A 20,952-nucleotide genomic window follows, 5' to 3' on the forward strand; every position below is an offset into this window, starting at 1 on the left:
AGGGATGTGAATGCCTGGGTCAAATGGGTCAAATTTTCAGTACAAGCCCTCAACAAGAGTAATTGCTGGCTGGGCGCAGTGGCTCACGCCTGTAATCCCAACACTTTGGGAGGCTGAGGCAGGCAGATCACGAGGTCAGGGGATCGAGACCATCCTAGCTAACACGGTGAAACCCCGTCCCTACTAAAAATACAAAAAATTAGCCAGGCATGGTGGCACGTGCCTGTAATCGTAGCTACTTGGGAGGATGAGGCTGAGGCTGAGGCAGGAGAATCACTTGAACCCGGGAGGCGGAGGTTACAGTGAGCCGAGATCACGCCACCGCACTCCAGCCTGAGTGACAGAGCGAGAGTCCGTCTCAAAAAAAAAAAGTAATTGCTATGTGTGTGCTGCGGGACGACCTCAGGCACAGGTGGTTCCATTTCCCCTAGGATGGGATACTGATCCTGAAGGCATGCATTGCATGTTGGCTCTATACCAGGACAAAGATGCATGGGGAAATGAGACTTGTAAGAGCCTGTCATTGTTCTTTCCTGCATTGTGGTGGTCAGATCCCAGAGTAATCCCCTCATTCTCTATAGGGAATATGAACCACTCCTGTTGTCTCTCAGCAGGGCGCAGAGTTCAATAAGCCCGTGGGAGAACTCCCATACTTGTACCCACATCCTAATCGTCACTGGTGAGTCAGGCAATGGCAATTACTCAGCTCTCCATATACTCTGGGCTGATGTCTGGTGGTATTGTGGGAAAAGGGACCTCCATAACCTGTTAGTTACTGTCCAGTTGGACCACGACTTGTGCTTTAGTCCAATTGGTCATTCCTTTCACCCTGGCATTCCATAAGATACCCGAAAATACACATGGCCACCAAAAACCAGAGAGATTTGACCAATTCTTTTGATCCCAATATATATATTGACTGGATAGGAGTCCCCAAGGGGTTGCCTAATGAATTTAAGGCCTGAAGCCAAATAGCTGCTGGGTTTGAGTCAGCACTCTTTTGGTGATCAACTATTAATAAGAATGTGGATTGGATTAACTGTATCTGTTATAATCAACAGAGATTCATCAGTTGTACTCAGGACGCCTTCAAAGAGGTGGCTAGCCAGTTTGATGCACCAGCCGAATGGCCTGGGAAACAGACTTGTGCTAGACATGATACTACCAGAAAAAGGGGGCGTATGTGTTATGCTAGATGGGAAATGTTGTACTTTCATTCCCAACAATATTGCCCCAGATGGGACCATCACCAGAGTTTTACAAGGACTGACAACTCTAGCCAACAAACTGGCAGAAAATGCTGGAATTGACCCAATTACAGGCTGGCTAGAAGGTTGGTTTGGAAAATGGAAAGACATGGTAGCTTCGATCCTTACATCTCTCGTAATTGTGGCAGGAGTCTTAACAGCAGTTTGATGTTGTATTATCCCTTGTGTGAAGGGAGTAGCACAGGGATTAATTGAAACAGCTATTAATAAACAAATGCCAATGACTTACCAGCAAAATAACCTGCTACTATTAGAAACCAAATTAAACTCATTCTCCTATAAGGAAGAAAGTAGACAACTTCTAGAGTGATTCGAGGACCAAAAGGGTTTAGATGAAAATGAGACCAAAGGAAATAAATAAAAAAGAGGAGGGAATTTGTGAGAAAACATTATACATGGTCAATTTTCAAGGCATGATAAATCTAAGTACTGGCAACCAGCCTGTGGACATGACAAACCACATGGCTCATGTACCTAGAAAGTCATGATAAGGAAACAGAATGTAGAGCAGGGATCAGCCCATAAAAGGGAAGAAAGTTTTGTTATTGGGAAATCGAAATGTAAGTGGGGTAGGGGACTGGGGTATAATCTTATAAAAGATAATGAAACTTAGGTGACGTCTGGGACTATTGTAACCCCATAGTACTCGACCAATGAGGAACTGGGGGAGGGACTTGCATGCTAGAGATAAATTACCTGCTGTAACTGCCCCAGGTGTGCCTGCCTACCAGACACCCGATTTTGTAAGACCACCATTTAAAGTCTCGCTTCCACTGTTCTTCGTGTCTCTGAGTCTATTCTTTGGGTTTGGACGGGTGAATGTGTTTCTCACATTTTCTGCCTTTCACCTATATGGAAATACCAAAATATGATTGTTCTGACCCTCAAAATATGATGATTCTGTGAGTATAGTGGTATAGGAGTATCTTATCAGCAAAACAAATCCACAGTTAACTCAATATTCTATCAGTGTTTGGCTACTGTAATACAGTTATTTCAGGGCCAATCTCTGCCAGCTTTTCTTCTCAAACACACACACACACACACACACACACACACACACACACACGGATATGGATGCCCCCACAAACAAAAAGCTGGGGGCTTGATATATTAAACAAAGCAAAGCCTTCTGAGCTTCTCTTTGCCCCCAAAAAAGGTTGATAAATGAAAGTCTGAATCATTCCTAGGAGAAGAAGCAGCAGACACCAGTGCAAGATTGGTCTTCCACTTCCAGTCTGGACAAGATAGCATAGACTCATTTCTCCCTGCTTCTCCCAGGTAAGCCCAACCAGAAATCCTGGAAATAATTCAAGAGGTGGCCACAGGAGAATTCTAAAAGGTGTAAAGGGGAAGGCAGAATGATTAGGAATCCCAGAACTGGAGGAACACCATAGTAGCAGGGTACCTTATGACTCTCAAGCCATAAATGTGACCCAGGCCCAGCATTTCCCAAACCCCAACCTAGCAATAGAAAATGGTTCCTGTAGGTTCCTTTCTCCTCTGCATTGAATGGGAGTCCTACTGACACCAACAGGTAAGCCTGGCAACTCCAGCAAGTGGGATTTAGCAAGGTGCCCCACTGACAATAAGCAGCCAGCAGAAGTGCTGTCCTTTCCCACAAGGTCAGAGACTCCCCTACCCCACTGAAAGATACTCTCCAAGCAAGCACACCATCAAGGGGAAACGTGACCATGACAAGTAGCCTAGCCCAGGAAGCCTGTTTGTCTTCATGGTCTTGAGGCTTCTCTCTTCCTCTGAGAGATACCAGGAAGGCAGGCAGCAAAGTCCGGGGAGTCCCACCAGAACCGGCAGAGACAAGGAAGATTCTTTGTTTCCACAGACTAGAAAAATCACTTCCCCACCTAGAGGCACCAGGCAACCCTATCTGAGGAACACTCTGCTTCCTCAGGCAGCACCAGCAGGGAAGAGTGGACCCATTAGCACCACATGAATCAAGCAGACCAAAATAGCACTACAGAGGCTCTGAAACTAAATTGTCATTGGAATCACAGCCTTCAAAAGTAGGCCAGGACCTGCATGCTAAACCTAAACAAACTGACTGCCTGCTAAAATCAAATATTTAAGTAGGAATTAGAGTCTTCTATCATAATAGTCAATATATCCAGAATATGATAAAAATCACCCTAAAACAATCAACTGATACCAACACCAAGATGAATTAGATGTTGAAATTATCTGACAAGGGTTTTAATGTAGCAACCACAAAAATGCTTTAATAAGTAATTGCAAAGTCTCTTGAAATAAATGGAAAAAATATAAAATCTTAGCATAGCAATAGAAGTTACACAAAAGAATCAAGTATACTCCAGGCCAGTCTGACATGGTACATTCAGTCTCTGATTAGGAATGTGGAGTAGGGCAAGGACAAGTTAAGATGGGAAATACATGTGTGGTTCTGTGATGGAGCTGCAGCTGAATTATTTCATCACAAGGGGCTCTTATGTTGTCAAAGGACACAGACCTGAACCTTGACTGAGTAGTTTTCTGAGGGGCATTGAGCACTTCCTGGGGAGTCCAGAATTGGGAAACTTGGTTTTGACCTTCATGTGGCTGTGTGACTATCTCTTATCTGCCTCTTTCTGGGAATAGGAACTACTTCAAATCCAGGAAGGGAGGCTGGTCAAATACAAATAACAATAAACAGCCCAATGGCAACCCTTCCTTGCAGTGAGTACTCACTGTGTGCCAAACACTGAACTAGATCTCTTTGTGAGCATCCATTCATGGAATACTCACAGCAGCCCTCCACTGAGGGCATTTTTGAGATCTCTGGTTTAATCGGGTTAAAGTTCCCTCAGTAGACACCTGGGGTAGCTACCAGCCTACAAGGCCCTGTGCCGGGTACAGGTATAGGTGATACTGTGATGACACCCTTCATAGACACACGTGACTAGAGCTCACAGCAAGTGGGGGCAAGCAAGTTCCTGGGATGGAACAACATGGGGGTCCCAAGGAACAAGTGGCCACATTCTGGGAGTGTTTGGGAAGATTTCCCCTTGGCAGGGTATTTAACTTGGGCCTCCAGATACTGGTGAAAGCATGGGCTTTGGCATCAGGAAGACTTGGATTCAAGTCCTGACTCCTTTTCTTCTTGGCAATGGGACCTTGGTTAAATAATTTAACCTAAAAAAAAAACTTAACCTGACTGAGCCTCAGTTTCCTCATCTGTAAAATGGGTATAAGTATTGCTATAATCATTGTTGGGTTGTTGTGAGGAAGAAATGGGAAGATGTTCAGAGCAGCCCTAGGCAGGGATAGTCTGTGCCTCTTTACTTGAAGGCTCCTTCTGACACATCTTCCCCAGGAATCCTTTGATCTCTTCTTCCTTCAAATTCATATATAATCAGGCATTTTATACATGATTAAAACATCTGTTCACATTTTTTAAAGAACCAAATGAAAATTACAGAACTGAAAAATGGATTTTACAAAATTGCTGGATAGGATCAATTATAGAGCGGAGATGGCAGAGGACAAAATCAGTAAACTTGTGTATAGATCAATAGAATTTACCCAGCCTGAACAACAGAGAGAAAATAGAATGAAAAAAAAAGATGGATAGGGCCTCAGGGACCTGCTGGAAATAACAAAAGATCCAACATTCATATAATCAGATTCCCAGAAGGATACCAAAACCAAAGACAGTACAAAGCAAGAAAACTATAGATGAATGAATATCTTTCATGGACTTAGACACAGAAACTGCCACAAAATAATAGCCAAGTGAACCCAACAATGTAGAAAAGAATTATAATCTGGGATTTATTCCCATGTATGCATAGTTCAATATTTTAAAATTAATCAATGTAATCCACCATATCAGCAGACTAAAATCATTGGACCGTATCAACTGGCACAGAAAAAGCATTTGATGATAACATTCAACTGTTTTTTGTTTTTTGTGTTTTTTTTGAGACAGGGTCTTGCTTTGTTACCCAGGCCAGAGTGCAGTGGCACAAACATGGTTCACTGCAGCCTCAGCCTCCTGGGCCCAAGTGACCCTCCCTCCTCAGTCCCCCAGTAGCTGGTACTGTAGGTGTGTGCCATCATGCCTGGCTAATTTTTGGTATTTTTTTGTAGAGATAAGGTTCCACCGTGTTGTCCAGGTTGGTCTCAAACTCCTGAGCTCAGGCAATCTGCCCACCTCAGCCTCCCAAAATTGCTAGGATTACAGGCATGAGCCACCACACCCAGCCTAAAGTTCAACATTTATTCATGATTAAAAACTCTCAGTACACTAGGCATAGAGGAAAACTTCCTTAATCTCATAGAGAACATCTACAAAAAACCTACAACTAACATTATACTTAATGGTGAAAGACTGAGTTCTTTCTCAAGTCAGAACAAGGCAAGCGTGTTTGTTTTCACTACTTTTTTTTTCTTTGAGGTGGAGTCTCACTCTGTCACCCAGGCTGGAGTGCAGTGGCACAATCTCAGCTCACTGCAACCTCTGCCTCCTGGGTTCAAGCGATTCTTGTGCCTCAGCCTCCCAAGTAGCTGGGACTACACGGGCCTACCACCACGCCCAGCTAATTTTTGTATTTTTAGTAGAGACGGGGTTTCGCCATGTTGGCCAGGCTGGTCTCGAACTCGTAACCTCAGGTTATCTGCCCACCTTGGCCTCCCAGAGTGCTACAGCCATGAGCAACCGTGCCTGGCTGTTCTCACTACTTCTATTCAATATTGTACTGTAAGTTCTATCCAATACAATGGCAAGAAAGGGGGAAAAATAGCTCTAGCACAACAAGGCAAGAAAAGGAAATAAAAGGTACATGGATTGGAAAGGATCAGGTGAAACCGTCTTGATTCACAAAAGATTTAATTGTCTACATAGAAAATCACAGGGAATCTTTTTTTTAAAAACAAAAACAAAAACAAAAAAAACCTCATAGAACTATTCACTGAATTCAGTAAGGTCATATGATACCAGATAAACACACAAAAATCAATCACATATATATACTAACAATGTGGAAATCTAAATAAAGAACACAATGCCATTCATCCTTGTGCCAAAGAGCAAGTATAAATTTAACAAAACATGAAAGGATCTGTATGTTGGAAATTATAAAACACTGAGGAAAGAACTCAAAGAAGACCTTAATAATTGCAGAGACATACTGTGTGGGTTAAAAGACTTAACATAGTAAAGATACCAATTATCCCCAAATTGATCTATAGGCTAATGAAATTCCTATCAAAATCCCAGCAAGGATCTTCATAGACATAGAAAAGCTTCTTCTAAAATTTACATGGAAAGGCAAAGGACCTAGAGTAGCTAAAGTGATTTTCATAAAGAATAAATTGGAGGGAACCACTCTTCCCAATATAAAGGGTTACCATATATGGCTATAGTAATCAAGATACTGTGGTACATGGATATAGGCAGTGGAAATGATAGATCATGCAGACTTGGAAGGGTGAGGGGTGGAAGGAGGAGGATGAGAAATTGGCTAATCGGTACAATGTATGTTATTCGAGTGATGGATACACTCAAAGCCCTAACTAACTTGGCCACTGTGCAATCTATGCATATAATAAAATTGCACATGTACCCCAATATTGTACAAATAAAAAGAAAAAAAAGAGAGTGTGGTAATGGCAGAGAGTAGACACATAGATCAATGGAACAAAAAACCCAGAAATATAGCAATGCAAACTTGCTCAACCGATTTTTGACAAAGGTATAAAAGCAACTTAAGGAAGGACAGCATTTTCAACGAACAGTTCAGGAGCAATTGACATCCATAGGCCAAAAAAAGTGAACTTTTACCTAAACATCCCACTTTATACAAAAATAACTCAAAATGGATCACAGGCTTAAATGTAAAGCATACAACTATAAAACATTTTAGAGAAAAAAAAACACAGGAGAAAATCTTTATGATTTAGGGCCTAGCAAAGTGTTCTTAGGTTTGACACTGTCTAAGGGTTATCCATGTAAGAAAAAATACATTAAATTGGGCTTCATAAAAAATTAAAAGCTTTGATCTATGAAAGGTTCTATTAAGAGAATGAAAAGACAAGCTATAGACTGAGAGAAAATATTTGCAAGCTACATACCCAACAAAGGACTCTTATCTAGGATATATAGAGAACTTTTGGACCAGGCATGGTGGCTCATGCCTGTAATCCCAGCACTTTGGGAGGCCAAGGCAGGTGGATCACTGGAACCCAGGAATTGGAGACCGGCCTGGGCAACAGGGCAAGACCACCTCTCTACAAAAAAAAATATAAAAATTAGCTGGGTGTGGTGGCGCGTGCCTGTAGTCCCAGCTACTCGGGAGACTGAGGCAGGAGAATTGCTTGAGCCCAGGAGGTCGAGGCAGGAGGTACCACCGCACTCCAGCCTGGGAGATAGAGCGAAACCCTGCCTCTGGGGTGGAGATAGATTAAGACACCCTATTTTGATTTCCTAGTGCTGTCCCCTGGTATGAAGATTTATATAGCAAAGGCTTGGTTTTTTTCATTAAAGTGATGTTCAATTAAACTTGGTTACTGAGAATTTCCAGAAGGCAAACAATTCTTCTTTGGATTACCAGAGGCCCTAAGGTGCTACATACTCAGGTTTGGGGAGTCATTCTTCTTTGTAACTGTCCAGCCTGGTAGCCAGATGGCCAATGAGTTTCATGCCTGCACAATGAGCCAGAAAATGTTCAAGGCCCCAATTTTTTGTTTTTATCTTTTTTTAAAAAATTAAACTTTCTATTTTGAAATGATTGTAGGTTCACTTGCAATTGTCAGAAATGGCACATTGAGATATTATGTACCCTTTATCCAGTTTTTCTCAGTGGTGACATCTTATAAAACTGTACTATACTATCACAACCAAGACGTTGCTACAACCTATTACTCTTGTCCAGATTTCCCAAGTTTTACTTGTAATCATTTGTTTCTGTTTATGTGTTCTATGTATTTCGTTATATGCATTTTTTTTAAATAACAGATCTTTTTCATTAGAAGTTTTATGCAGTTGTATCACGTGTAGGTTCATGTATCCACCAACACAGTACAGAAACGTACTTTCACCACAAGGAAACTTTTGTAGCCATGCCTACCTCTTTTTTTTTTTTTTTTTTTTTTTGAGATGGAGTTTCACCCTTGTCATCCAGGCTGGAGTGCAGTGGTGCAATCTTGGCTAACTGCAACCTCTGCCCCCCAGGTTCAAGTGATTCTCCTGCCTCAGCCTCCTGAGTAGCTGGGATTATAGGCACCTACCACCACGACCAGCTAATTTTTGTATTTTTAGTAGAGACAGGGTTTCACCATGTTGGCCAGGCTGGTCTCAAACTCCTGATCTCAGGTGATCCACCCCCTCGGCCTCCCAAAGTGCTGGGATTACAGGCATGAGCCAACACGCCTGGCTGCCATGCCTACCTCGTATATGCCCCATTCCCTAATGCCTGGTACCCACTAATCTGTTCCCCATCTCTGTATTTTTGTCAAGAGTGTTATATAAATAATCATACAGTTTATCACCTTTTAAGATTGGCTTTTTTTCACTAAGCAAACTTCCCAGGAGTTCATTCAAGTTATTGCATGAACCAATACCTGATTTCTTTTTTTTTTTCTTTTATTTAGACAGTCTCATTCTGTCACCCAAGCTGGAGTGCAGTGATGGGATCACGGCTCACTGCAGCTTTGAACTCACTCAAGCGATCCTCATACCTCAGCCTTCTTATTAGCTGGGACTACAAGCGTGTGCTACCACACCCAGCTAATTTTTAATTTTTTTGTAGAGACAGGGTCTCACTATGTTGCCCAGGCTGGTCTCGAACCCCTGGGCTCAAGCAATCCTCCTTCCTCAGCCTCCCAAAGTGCTTGGATTATAAGCTTGAGCCACTGTGTCTGGCCCCTGATTTCTTGTTATTGCTGCATAGTATTCCATGGCATGGATGAATTATAATTTGTTTAATCATTAATCTGTTGAAGAATGCCAACAATGTATGAATGATACAGTTTTTCTGCTTATTTGCCAGCAGGTGTGTTGTTAACTGTTTTTTATTTTTAGCTATTCTGATAGGTGTTTAGTGATATCTCATTGTGATTTTAATTTGCATTTCCCTTATGGCTAATGATGTTGATTAAGCATCTTTGTCGTGTGTTTGCAATCTATATATCCTTTTTGGTGAAATATCTATTCATATATTCTGCTCATTTTCTAATCGGATTGTTTGAGTTTTGAGAGGTTTTTTTTGAGACAGGGTCAATTTTGTATTGCTATAAAGAAATACCTGAGGCTGGCTAATTTATAAGAAAAGAGATTTAATTGGCTTACAGTTCTGCAGGCTGTACAGGAAAGCATAGCGGCATCTACTTCTGGGGAGGCCTCAGGAAGCTTCCAATCACGGTGGAAGGCAAAGCAGGAGCAGGCATATCACATGGTGAGAATGGGGTGGCCAGGACAGAGAGAGGGAAATGTGTATGTGTGTGGAGAGACAGAGAGAGAGAGAGAGAGAGCGCCACCACACACTTTTAAATGACCAGATCTCATGTGAACTCAGAGTGAGAGCCCACTTATCACCAAGGGGGTGGCCCAAGCCATTCACGAGGGATCTGTCCCCATGATCCAAACACCTCCCACCAGGCCCCACCTCTAACATGGGGGATTAGATTTCAACATGAGATTTGGGTGAGGACAAATACACAAACTCTATCAGTTATACTGCATAGTTGATGAAGTCTGGGCTTTTAGTGTACCCATCACCCAAACTGTATACATTGTACCCAATAGGTACTTTCTCATCCTTCACCCTCCTCCCACCCTCCTACCTTTTGGAGGCTTCTCCAATGTGTGTGTGTGTGTGTGTGTGTGTGTGTTTTTGAGACGGAGTCGCTCTGTCACCCAGGCTGGAGTGCAGTGGCGCGATCTCGGCTCACTGCAAGCTCCGCCTTCCGGGTTCACGCCATTCTCCTGCCTCAGCCTCTCCGAGTAGCTGGGACTACAGGTGCCCGCCACCATGCCCGGCTAAATTTTTGTATTTTTAGTAGAGACGGGGTTTCACCGTGGTCTCGATCTCCTGACCTCGTGATCCGCCCGCCTCGACCTCCCAAAGTGCTGGTATTACAATCGTGAGCCACCGTGCCCGGCCTCCAATGTGTATTATTCCACCCTCATTATAGAGTTTTGAAACCAGAAATCAGCATCTTGGGCTGCCTGAACTATTCTTAGATCACTCCTCTTACCAATTGGGGAAACTTCCAGGACAGAAGAAGCCAGCTGACTTCCATACATGTATACGGTTATGGTTCTTGCCCAGGAGCCTCCGTGTGATTCTAGAGCCAGTCCTACACACACACACACACACACACACACACAATAGGTACAACTGCCTCAGGAAGTCATGTTTTAAGGAATTCTTAAATTGCCCTCCTGAGTACCCCCAAATGTCTCTTGCTAAAGTTTAATCATGTCTGAACTTTCCAGCATCAGAATCATCTGTCTGGACTGAGGAATTCCAGAAGACCTCCCTAAAAATGCAGATGTGTCACTTATGAGGATATTCCATGATGAAGTTCGGCCCTGTGGGATTAGAATGATACCTTTTGATTTGAGATGTGTGAGAGGTCTGAAATGGTGCTCAATGCTAAGAAATAAGAACTCCAGCTTACATTAAGAGGTAGGACAGGGAATGACCCTGCCCAACCAGGTGTCAGCAGGAGATGCTGGGACTCAGAGAGGTGGACCAGAAGGGGAGGAAAGTGCCAAAGGAGGAGTGGGGGCATGCTGCGTACAAACTTTGCCTATTTCATAAATATGCCTGGATCATGCCCTGGTGGGCCCCACTATTGAGCTGGGTGGCTAGATGCTTGTTGGCTTCTGCCTTATCCACCTACCAGAAAAACACTAAGTAAAAGCTTTAAAATTCAATTCAATAAAAAAGAGTTTATGAATCCAGTGTACTTAGCCAAAATGAGGGATAAGGACGCCTTCTGGTTGCAGGAGGGCTTTATTCTTTGTTTAGTTTCCTCTTCTTTTGTGTTTCCCCTTTCTCCTCAAAGGTCACTGAGGTCCTAAGGAACTCACTTGTCAAGTATTGAACACTGCCAGTTTCTATAAGGAAGGGAGTCAGTCTCAGGTGGGAGGATTTAACCTGGAGCTGAAGGCAATAGGACAATCTTTGCACACTGCATCCAGAAGTAAGCATCCCTTCTGGCCGGGCACGGTGGCTCATGCCTGCAATCCCAGCACTTTGGGAGGCCGAGGCGGATGGATCACTTGAGGTCAGGAGTTCAAGACCAGCCTGGCCAACATGGTGAAACCCTGTCTCTAGGAAAAGTACAAAAATTACCCGGGCATGGTGGTGTGCACCTGTAATGAGGCGCTTGAACCCAGGAGGCAGAGGTTGCAGTGAGCTGAGATTGTGCCACTGCACTCCAGCCTGAGCGACAGCATGAGAATACGTCTTAAAAAAAAAAAAAAGAAAAAAAAAGTAAGCTTCCCTTCTGCCTCGGGTTAACCAGGGCCATGGTCTTTTTCACCTTTTTTTTTTTTTTTTTTTTTTTTTTTTTTTTAAGACAAGTCTTGCTCTTGTCGCCCAGGCTGGAGTGCAGTGGCACAATCTCGGCTCACTGCAACCTCCGCCTCCTGGGTCCAAGCAATTCTCCTGCCTCAGCCTCCTGAGTAGCTGGGATTACAGGTGCCTGCCACCATGTCCAGCTAATTTTTGTATTTTTAGTAGAGACGGGGTTTCACCATGTTGGCCAGGCAGGTCTCAAACTCCTGACCTCAGGTGATCTGCCTGCCTCGACCTCCCAAAGTGCTGGGATTACAGGTGTGAGCCACCACGCCCATCACCAGTGTTATTTTATAGCTCCCCTCCCAACTACAGACATACACAACTAACGAAGTAAGGGTGTGTATGTCCAGCAACACAGCTAATTTCCGTCAGTTGGCCAATGCTCAACAATTGACAAATTAGTAGATTGTGCTTGAGTTGACACTTTTACAATCCAGTGCTTCATAAAACAGATGGCTGCTTGTTTTAGTCATATATAAGTGGCTCTTAGTACATCAAAAGGATGTTTAAAACAACAAAAGAATAATCAAAAGCACAATTTGTCACCTCGATTCTTAACAGATTCAAGCCATATAATGATACGAGCCTTTGGTTAAACAAACAAAATGACAGATTGCCAGCAGAGGTATTGAGGCAGGCACAGTCCCATTCCTGATGGGTTCTGGCCGTGACACCTGTACACCAAGCAGGTGCGTTTAGGTGTGCCCCAGGAAGTGGGAGATCTGAGAATTAGGATATTCCAGACCTCTTCACATTAGTAGTCATAAAGGAAGTGCAATTTGAGAAAGAGCAGAAATAAAATACACTCAGGAAGCTAGTAAGGCATTCTGAGACCCAGATGAGAACGGGAAAGAAATGCATCTTTAGTGCTGATGCAGTCAGGAGCCTTTCATGTTGAGCCTTTCACAAATGAGGTGTGAACATTTTCAACTGAGATAACAACCTCTCCTCCATTTTTGTTGATCTAATTTTCCATTTCAGTTGCTCCTTCTCTGTACTCAGCCCCACTGTGGGACTGCACGCTAATTATCTCATGGTGGTTATACCATCTGCTGAAAAAGCTGGCAGCTGGGCAATCCCCATCTTCCAAAATTGTGGCCTCCCTCTACCTGCCCCGGTACAAAAAACAGAAGGCAGTGTGTTGACCCCTGTACCCTGCTCCAGGGATGAATCAGCTTCACAGATTGGAACAGAAACCTAGAACTTAACCCATTCTCCAAGCTGGAGCCTCTGCCTGTGGGGTTCCGTACTGAGGTTTTGGGACTCAGCCTATGTCTACATATTGCCTAGGTGGTGGACCCGATGACACGGTCAATATGGTGAACGTAATTGATAAGAGTACCAGACATGTGAGGTTTGTGATCCAAGGTCTGAGGTAAAGGAATTAGTTAATTTCTTGACCACTGCTTTTACCTCTATCAGTAGCCACCTGGGTACACATGATAGCTGTTTGGTCACAAGAGTGTGAGAGAGTGCAGATGATTCAGAATAATCTCATCCTTAATCCTAGCAAAAGAACTGAAAGGACATGGCTTATCCATAGATCAGTTGTACCATCTTTTCATAGAAAGAACAGCACAGGCTGAGCATAGTGGTTCACGGCTGTAATCCCAGAACTCTGAGAGGCTGAGGCAGGAGGATTGCCTGATGCCAGGAGTTCAAGACCAGCCTTGGCAATATAGTAGATGCCATTTATTAAAAAATGATTAAAAATAGCAAGGTGTATGGCCAGGCACGGTGGCTAATGCTTGTAATCCCAGCACTTTGGGAGGCTGAGACGGGCAGATCACCTGAAGTCAGGATTTCAAGACCAGCCTGGCCAAAGTGGCAAAACCCTGTCTCTACTAAAAATACAAAAATTAGCTGGGTGTGGTAGTCCACACCTGTAATCCCAGCTACTCAGGAGGCTGAGGCAGCAGAATCACTTGAACCTGGGAGGTGGAGTTTGCAGTTGGCCGAGATCACGCCATTGCACTCCAGCCTAGTGACACAGTGAGACTCCATCAAAAAAAAAAGTCAGATATGGTGGTGCATACCTGTGTCCCAACTACTTGGGAGGCTGAGGCAGGAGGATCGCTTGTGCCCAGGAGTTTGGGGTTGCAGTGAGCTGAGATCATGCCATTGCACTCCAGCCTGGGTGGCAAATCAAGACTCTATCTCAAAAAAAAGAAACAATAAAAAAGAAAGGCGGCGTGATCTTTATTCACACCCCCTCTCTAAAAGTATTCTTAAACTTCAGAATAGAAGCAAGGAACATAGATGTTACACTGGAAAATCATTCCAAGCTGGCAGTAAGGAAGCAGGTGAGCAGGGCCCACTGTCTCTAGACTAATTTCCCTCCAAAAAGCTTTGAAGGTTTGGTAAGAATAGTTGATGAGTTGAGAATAGTAGTTATACACCCTTTCTTTTACATATATCAAAACATTCTAGGCTGGGCACGATGGCAGTGGCTCAGAGCTGTAATCCCAGTACTTTGGGAAGCCGAGGTGGGCAGATCACCTGAGCTCAGGAGTTTGAGACCAGTCTGGGGGGCAACATGGAAAAACCCTGTCTCTACTAAAAATACAAAAATTAGGCTGGGCATGGTGGCTCACGACTGTAATCCCAGAACTTTGCGAGGCCGAGGTGGGCGGATCACAAGGTCAGTAGTTTGAGACCAGCCTGACCAACATGATGAAACCCCGTCTCTACTAAAAATACAAAAATTAGCCAGGTGTGGTGGCACGCCCCTGTAATCTCAGCTACTCAGGAGGTTGAGGCAGAATCATTTGAACCTGGGAGGTGGAGGTTGCAGTGAGCCAAGGTTGCACCACTGCACTCCAGCCTAGGCGACAGAGAGAGACTCCATCTCAAAAAAAAAAAAAATTAGCCATGTGTGGTGGTGCACATCTGTAGTCCCAGCTACTCAGGAAGCTGAAGCAGGAGAATCCCTTGGGCCTAGAGGCTGAGACAGGAGAATCGCTTGGGCCTGGGATGCGGAGGTTGCAGTGAGCTGAGATCATGCCACTGTACTCCAGTCTGAGCAGCAGAGCAAGACCTTGTCTCAAAAAAAAAAAAAATTCTTAACATTTTATGACAACTGTGAGAGAAGTAATGAAGAGAGAACAATATTCACTATCTCCTCAAAAATTAGCAGGGTTGAGGAGTAAACCTTGATTTTATCAGGAAAAAAAGTGGTTTGTTTCCCTCTTTTGAGCCATTGATTTGATCTCAAGGGGACACACCCTTACTGTTGTACAGCTGAGCACTGATATTAATAGCAAGAGGTCAATCACATTTTCCCCTATAACTCTCACTTCCTTTTACTTATCATATTTTGTGACTGTGTTTTTGGGGTTTTCTTCTATTGTCATGACCTTGAAAAGAATATAGTCAGCTTCTACCCATTTGTATTAATGTAGGAGAGCAGTGATACAGCTACAAGAAAAGTGTAGATAAACCAAATGTCAAAGAATCATAGGCTGTTCCAATTTCTATGGCTGGAAGAGCCATAGAAATAACTGAAGCCAGTTCATCACTTTTATGTTTGGAGAAACAGAAACCCAGAGAGAGAAGGTGGCAAATCTCATGACTCTCGTTCCTGTTCTCTTTCCAGAATATGATATATGGCTTTATTGCCACACACGTTCCTTTCTAATTATGATTTGTAAAGGCTATTAGTTGGCATTCCTGGGACATGTAGGCAATTTGGTGTTAAAAAAAATAGATCCAGAGCCATACAAATGGTAGGGAAAGGTAGACCCAAATTAAACATTAATCCTGAACAATCAGATCCAGAGTCAACTCTAGCTTTCATTGTTAAGTGCTGGCTTTCTCCTAGGTTCTGTCCTTGGCCCTCTTTTCTTCTATTTAGAGTAGCTCTACATCCAGGGTTGGTCTATCCAGCAAATGTAAGACTAACTCTGAATTAGCCCCTCCTGCCCCCTGGCAACTTCCATCATATTCTTTGACTTTATAAATTTATGAATTTGATTATCTTCTATTCCAAATAGGAGTGAGATCATGCAGCTTTTCTCTTCTGTGTCTTGTTTATTTCACTTAGTATAGTGTTTCCAGCTCCATCCATGTTGTCGCAAATGGCAGAATTTCCTTCCTCCTCCTCCTCCTCTTCTTCTTCTTCTTCTTCCTCTTCTTCCTCTTCCTCTTCCTCCCACTCCTCTTCTTCTTCTTCTTCCTCTTCTTCCTCTTCCTCCTCCTCCTCTTCTTCTTCTTCCTCTTCTTCTTCCTCTTCTTCCTCCTCCTCCTCCTCTTCCTCCTCCTCCTCCTCCTCCTCCTCCTCCTCCTCCTCCTCCTCCTCTTCTTCTTCTTCTTCTTCTTCTTCTTCTTCTTCTTCTTCTTCTTCTTCTTCTTCTTCTTCTTCTTCTTCTACTTTTCTTCTCAGTGTCTTGCTCTGCAGCCTCAGTCTCCTGGGCTCAAGTGATCCTCCTGCCTCAGCCTCCCAAGTAGCTGGGACTATAGGTGTGTACCACCACACCTGGCTAATTTTTTTATTTTTTATAGAGACAAGGTCTCATTATGTTGCCCAGGTGGGTCTCAAACTCCTGAGCTCAAGCAATCCTCCTAGCTCAGCCTCCCAAAGTGCCGGATTGCAGGTGTGAGCCACTGCACCCAGCCTTTCCTTCTTTTTTGAGGTTGAATAATATTCTATTATATATCTATGCACCACAGTTTCTTTATCCATTCATTCATCAAAGGACATTTAGGTTGTTTCTACACCTTGGCTACTGTGACTAATGCGGCAGTGAACACGGAAATGTAGCTATCTCGTCAAGATGCTGATTTCATTTCCTTTGGATGTATACCCAGAAGCAGGATTGCTAGATCATATGGTAGTTCTGTTTTTAATTTTTTGAGGAACCTTCATACTATTTTCCATAATGACTGTACTAATACACATTTTTTGCCAGCAGCATACAAGAGTTCTCTTTATTCCACATCCTCACCAACACTTAACTTTTCTCTTTTTGATAGTAGCCATTCATTCTAACAGGTGTGAGGTGATATCTCATTGTGGTTTTGATTTTCCTTTCCCTGATTAGAGATATTGAAAATCATTTAATATACCTATTAGCAATTTGAATTTCTTTTCTTGAGAAGTGCCTATTTAGGTCCTTTGCCCACTTTTTAATTGGCTTATTTGTGTTTTTGGCATTGAGCTATATGGGTTCCTTATATATTTTGGGTATTAATCCCTTATTGGATATACAGTTTGCAAATATTTTCTCCCATTCTGTATGTTGCCTTTGCATTTGTTGATTGTTTCCTTTGCTGGGCAGAAGATTTTTAGTCTGATGAAGCCTAACTTGTCTATTTTTCTTTTGTTGCCTGTGCTTTTGCTGTCATATCAAAAAGTCATTGCCAAGACCAATGTCAGAAAGGCTTTTCTCTGTTTTCTTCTAAAGTTTTGTGGTTTCAGATCTTATGTTTAAGCAATCCATTTTGAGTTGATTTAGTATATGGTGTGAGCTAGGGGTATTAGTCTTTTTCTGATGCTATAACAGAATACCAAAGATTGGATAATTTATAAACAATAGTTTATTTGACTCATGGTCTGGAAGCTAGGAAGTCAAACAGCATGGTGCCTGCATCTGGCAATGGCCCTCGTGCTCTATTATCTCATGGAAGAAGGGCAAGACAGAAAAAAAGGGGACTGAACTCCCACAATAACTACATACTCCATTGATTGATAGCATTAATCAATCCATGAAGGTGAAGCCCTTATGTCCTAATCATCTGTTAAGATCCCACCTCTTAATACTCTGACAATGGCAATTAAATTTCAACATGAGTTTTGGAGGGAGCATTCAAATTATAGCAGGGTCCAATTTCATTCTTCTGCATGTGGATATCCAGTTTCCCCAACACCATTTGTTGAAGAGACTGTCTTTTCCTCATTGTGTATTCTTGGCACCCTTGTTGAAGATCAGTTAACCATAAATGCATGGGTTTATTTCTGGGCCCTCTATTCTGTTCCATTGGTCTATATGTCTGTTTTTCTGTCATTACTATACTGTTTTGATTGCTATAGCTGTGTAATATAATTTGAAGTCAGGAAGTATGATGCTTCTAGCTTCTTGCATGATTGCTTTGGCTATTTGATGTCCCATATGAATTTTAGGATTCCTTTTCCTATTTCTGTAAAAAATAATTGGGATTTTGGTAGGGATTGCATTTAATCTGTAGATTGCTTTGGCTAGTATGGACATTTTGACAATATTAATTCTGCCAGTCTGTGAACAGGGGATGTCTTTCCATTTGTTTGTGTCTTTTTTCTCAATAAAATACTGGCAAACCGAATCCAGCAGCACATCAAAAAGTTTATACACCATGATCAAGTGGGCTTCATCCCTGGGATGCAAGGCTGGTTCAACATATGCAAATCAATAAATGTAATCCAGCATATAAACAGAACCAAAGACAAAAACCACATGATTATCTCAATAGATGCAGAAAAGGCCTTTGACAAAATTCAACAACTCTTCATGCTAAAAACTCTCAATAAATTAGGTATTGATGGGATGTATCTCAAAATAATAAGAGCTATCTATGACAAGCCCACAGCCAATATCATACTGAATGGGCAAAAACTGGAAGCATTCCCTTTGAAAACTGGCACAAGACAGGAATGCCCTCTCTCACCACTCCTATTCAACATAGTGCTGGAAGTTCTGGCCAGGGCAATCAGGCAGGAGAAGGAAATAAAGGGTATTCAATTAGAAAAAGAGGAAGTCAAATTGTCCCTGTTTGCAGATGACATGATTGTATATCTAGAAAACCCCACTGTCTCAGCCCAAAATCTCCTTAAGCTGATTAGCAACTTCAGCAGAGTCTCAGGATACAAAATCAATGTACAAAAATCACAAGCATTCTTGTACACCAATCACAGACAAACAGAGAGCCAAATCATGAGTGAACTCCCATTCACAATTGCTTCAAAGAGAATAAAATACCTAGGAATCCAACTGACAAGGGATGTGAAGGACCTCTTCAAGGAGAACTACAAACCACTGCTCAATGAAATAAAAGAGGATACAAAGAAATGGAAGAACATTCCATGCTCATGGGTTGGAAGAATCAATATCATGAAAATGGCCATGCTGCCCAAGGTAATTTATAGATTCAATGCCATCCCCATCAAGCTACCAATGACTTTCTTCACAGAATTGGAAAAACTACTTTAAAGTTCATATGGAACCAAAAAAGAGCCCGCATCGCCAAGTCAATCCTAAGCCAAAAGAACAAAGCCGGAGGCATCACGCTACCTGACTTCAAACTATACTACAAGGCTACAGTAACCAAAACAGCATGGTACTAGTACCACAACAGAGACATAGATCAATGGAACAGAACAGAGCCCTCAGAAATAATGTCACATATCTGCAACTATCTGATCTTTGACAAACCTGACAAAAACAAGAAATGGGGAAAGGATTCCCTATTTAATAAATGGTGCTTGGAAAACTGGCTAGCCATATGTAGAAAGCTGAAACTGGATCCCTTCCTTACACCTTATACAAAAATTAATTCAAGATGGATTAAAGACTTAAATGTTAGACCTAAAACCATTAAAATCCTACAAGAAAACCTAGGCAATACCATTCAGGACGTAGGCGTGGGCAAGGACTTCATGTCTAAAACACCAAAAGCAATGGCAACAAAAGCCAAAATTGACAAATGGGATCTAATTAAACTAAAGAGCTTCTGCACAGCAAAAGAAACTACCATCAGAGTGAACAGGCAACCTACAGAATGGGAGAAAATTTTTGCAACCTACTCATCTGACAAAGGGCTAATATCCAGAATCTACAATGAACTCAAACAAATTTACAAGAAAAAAACAAACAACCCCATCAAAAAGTGGGCGAAGGACATGAGCAGACACTTCTCAAAAGAAGACATTTATGCAGCCAAAAAACATATGAAAAAATGCTCATCATCACTGGCCATCAGAGAAATGCAAATCAAAACCACAGTGAGATACCATCTCACACCAGTTAGAATGGCCATCATTAAAAGGTCAGGAAAAAACAGGTGCTGGAGAGGATGTGGAGAAATAGGAACACTTTTACACTGTTGGTGGGACTGTAAACTAGTTCAACCATTGTGGAAGTCAGTGTGGCGATTCCTCAGGGATCTAGAACTAGAAATACCATTTGACCCAGCCATCCCATTACTGGGTATATACCCAAAGGACTATAAATCGTGCTGCTATAAAGACACATGCACACGTATGTTTATCGCGGCACTATTCACAATAGCAAAGAATTGGAACCAACCCAAATGTCCAACAACGATAGACTGGATTAAGAAAATGTGGCACATATACACCATGGAATACTATGCAGCCATAAAAAATGATGAGTTCATGTCCTTTGTAGGGACATGGATGAAGCTGGAAACCATCATTCTCAGTAAACTATCGCAAGGACAAAAAACCAAACACCACATGTTCTCACTCATAGGTGGGAACTGAACAATGAGAACTCATGGACACAGGAAGGGGAACATCACACTCCGCGGACTGTTGTGGGTTGGGGGGAGGAGGGAGGGACAGCATTAGGAGATATACCTAATGCTAAATGACGAGTTAATGGGTGCAGCAAAACAACATGGCACATGGATACATATGTAACAAACCTGCACATTGTGCACATGTACCCTAAAACTTAAAGTATAATAATTAAACAAAAATAAAAATAAAAAAATAAAATTTCTCCATCAATGTTTTATAATTTCTAGTATACAAATTTTTCACCTCTGTGGCTAAGTTAATTCTTAAGGATTTTATTCTTTTTGCTGCTAACATAAATGGGATTTTTTAAAATTTGCATTTCAGATAGTTTGTTGTTAGTTTATGGAAATAACATTAATTTTTTAACTTTTATCTTAGGTCCAGGAGTATATGTGCAGATTTCTTATTTAGGTAAATTGTGTGTCGTGGGCGTTTGGTGTACAGATTATTTTGTCGCCTAGGTAATAAGCATAGTACCTAATAGGTAGTTTTTTGATCCTCACCTTCCTCCCACCCTCTATTTTCTTTTTTTTTTTTTTTTTATGAACATGGAATATGTCTCCATTTATTTGGTTTTTCTTTTCTTTTTTTTTTTTATTGTACTTTAACTTCTAGGGTACATGTGCAC

General features: G+C 42.2%; 1 long non-coding RNA gene across 1 annotated transcript in view; it reads left to right on the top strand.

Annotated features, from left to right (window-relative positions):
• LOC129476069 (uncharacterized) overlaps window positions 1–20,952 on the top strand; it is a 95,657-nt gene that overhangs the window by 56,533 nt on the left and 18,172 nt on the right. The window contains exon 9 of the long non-coding RNA XR_010119671.1: window positions 2,459–2,549. This is a non-coding gene — a long non-coding RNA (uncharacterized lncRNA). The remainder of the gene's footprint in view (window positions 1–2,458; window positions 2,550–20,952) is intronic.

Source organism: Symphalangus syndactylus, chromosome X (genome assembly GCF_028878055.3).
Source record: "Symphalangus syndactylus isolate Jambi chromosome X, NHGRI_mSymSyn1-v2.1_pri, whole genome shotgun sequence".
Classification (NCBI taxonomy): Eukaryota; Metazoa; Chordata; class Mammalia; order Primates; family Hylobatidae; genus Symphalangus; species Symphalangus syndactylus.